The sequence below is a fragment of the Erythranthe guttata genome, chromosome 8 (assembly GCF_056151865.1).
Source record: "Erythranthe guttata isolate IM_541 chromosome 8, IM_541, whole genome shotgun sequence".
NCBI classification, from domain to species: domain Eukaryota; kingdom Viridiplantae; phylum Streptophyta; class Magnoliopsida; order Lamiales; family Phrymaceae; genus Erythranthe; species Erythranthe guttata.
This window is the reverse complement of record NC_142540.1, coordinates 6,455,131-6,457,822: the sequence shown is the minus strand read 5'-3', so window position 1 is coordinate 6,457,822 and position 2,692 is coordinate 6,455,131. Positions and strand designations below refer to the sequence as shown.

The 2,692-nt window shown below is 40.8% G+C and overlaps 1 pseudogene; it reads right to left on the bottom strand.

Moving 5' to 3' along the window:
- Positions 1-567: 567 nt before the first annotated feature.
- Positions 568-2,048, bottom strand: LOC148768394 (baicalein 7-O-glucuronosyltransferase pseudogene; annotated as a pseudogene).
- Positions 2,049-2,692: the final 644 nt, after the last annotated feature.

Below are 2,692 nucleotides of genomic sequence, written 5' to 3'. Positions count from 1 at the left end.
CGGAGTCGTTTATCAGATTTAGGTTTTGCAGTGGGAGATATGGAAAGATTTGGGAGAGCAAGATTTTGGGGATAAAATCTCACACGATTTCAGCAATTTTATTTTCCTGATTTCGTGTTTTTTTTGTTTAGAAATAACGTCACTCCAAGAAGGCTATTTTCGGGATTAATTAAATTAGTGAGTTTCCTACCAATATTGAAAATATGGCTAGATCTCCCATTATTAAAAAAACACTAGAGGAGGTTATGACTAATAGTCCCTATTTTTTAATCAAATTTGGCGGAATTCATAAATTTTATTCCCAATTTGGCCCCAACTTATGATATTTGTTTACAATTACAATTAATCAAAATTAAATGTTGATTTATTATTCATATATAGCCAATAATTATATACGGTAGTTGTGTTTGTGAATGATAGAAATGTGAGTGGGAACAAATTACATTATTAGGGTCTATTCTATGTTACAGTGGGTAGGTTTTTACCATTTATTACGCACAAATACATTCACACTCATATTAGTGTGTATAGATCAATGGTAAAAAAATGTCTTCACAGGATGTAGCATAGAAGTAACCACGTCATTACGCAGGAAAAAAAAAATAAAAGAAAGAATTGCAGGTGGTAAAACGACAAATATACCCCTCAATCGCGAGTCACCGACTGATGAATGAACTTGTCCAACGCGACGAGCGACGATCCATTCTCACTCACAGCGAACTGTGCAGATTTTTGCATTTCGACGACTCTGTCCCTCACGGCTCTCCCCATCTTCGACTCCATCAACTCCCTAACTCGCTTCGCCAACTCAGCAGCGGTGACGAACCCGTCGGCCGCCATCTCCAGCGGCAGCGCCACCTTCATCTCCTCCACCATAAAAACCCTATTCATCCGCTGCTCGGCATACAACGGCCAGGCGATCATGGGCACACCGAACGAAATCGCTTCCAGAACGGAGCTTCTCCCGCAGTGAGTCACAAACCCGGCCACCGAGTCGTGACTCAGCACCTCCTTCTGCGGGGCCCACGATTTCACCACGAGACCCCTCTCTTTAGTTCTTTCAAGGAAACCCTCCGGCAGCACCTCCTCCAACTCCGGCGAACTCCCCCCCACCGACCACAGAAACCTATGCCCACTCTCCTCCAAACCAATTGCCATTTCTTTCAACTGTTTGCCGGAAAAGAAACCCCACCTACCGAAACATAGGAAAATTACGCTTTTACCCGGCTGTGAATGAAGCCACCTCAAGCACTCATTCTCCTCCACTCCACCGCCGTTGATGGCTAATTCACCGTCGATCAACGGTCCGAGTAGATAAACAGGCGGGGCAGTACCGTTGGACAACGCTTCCCTGGCTCTAAACTCGAGCGCGTCGAATGAGTTGACCAGGATTCCATTTGACATCTGCATGTTCTTCGCTGCGGACATGAAGTTTCTGTATGTAACCATCTTGCGAAAGTGCATACCGTCGGGAAAATCCGACGAGTGAAGCGGCGGGCATCCGGGAACTTGGATGAAGTCGTTTAAATCCCCAATGTCATCCTCGTATGCTTCGTCTATGGTCGGGAAATACAGAAAGGCGCACGCGAAGAAAGCGCCGCTGCTTACGTAGTAGTAAGAAGGTATTTTCAAGCTTGTGGTGACGACTTCAAACGCCGCGTCGCAGAAGAAATCGATGATGAATGCTTTTATTACTGATTTTTTTGCAGAGATTATTTCTTCCAGGAAGTTGCGGAGGTTTTGTCTGTTCAGACGGGGGATCTCGAACACGAGTTCCACTGGATCGGTGGTGAAATTTGGAGGGAGAGCCGCGCTGGGGAGGCGGAGGTAAGTGACTGCCGTGGCGGCGGCGGAGATGGGCGGCGGCGGCGGCGGTGCTTGTTCGGGGCCGCAGCTGAGGAGTATGATGACGGAGAGGGTGGGGTTGTGTTTGCTGATGAACTTGGCCAGCTGTGACATGGAATTTAGGTGCACCGCCGAAGCATAGAGAATTATAGTTTCTTCCATTGATCTGCCAAAATCTTGATTATTTTTTTTAGCACTGCTTTCAGTTTCAGCTTAGAACAAGGTTTATATTACTATTTTTTAATTAAAATAATATATATTATAATATTCTTATTATATTTAAGTATGAAAAAAAAAAACTAACTAATTCAAATAATTATAATAATGTATTGCACTTAATGTTTTGGGATCGGAAGGCATCACCCTAAATTAGTTTTTAGAGGTATTGATAAAAAAAAAAAAAAAAACATCAAAAAAAAAATTCACAGTTTACTTGAACGAGTAAAGGTTTTAACCATTTTATTTTATATTTTTATATTAGATACGACTTTATATCTATACTTCATATACAATTATGGAGTAAAAACATAAAAACATAAAAGCACATGTTGACATAAACTTTGAGGGGACCAAACCTTAAATTCAAAAAGTATAATTAAAAAATACCTATAAACAAAGATTAATTAATTCTTGGGGTCCACATAACAAATATTGGCAAAACCTCTATAAATTAATAATGTTGGGAACGAGATATTTTATTACTTTAGCGAGATATTATTACAATAGGATCTCGATATATTAATAACCTCATATAAATAATATTTTTCTCTGGTCCCAACTCGATAGAAACACTGCAAAATTATTAGTTCGATAATTGAATATTTCGCTAAAGTAAAAGAATTCTGCT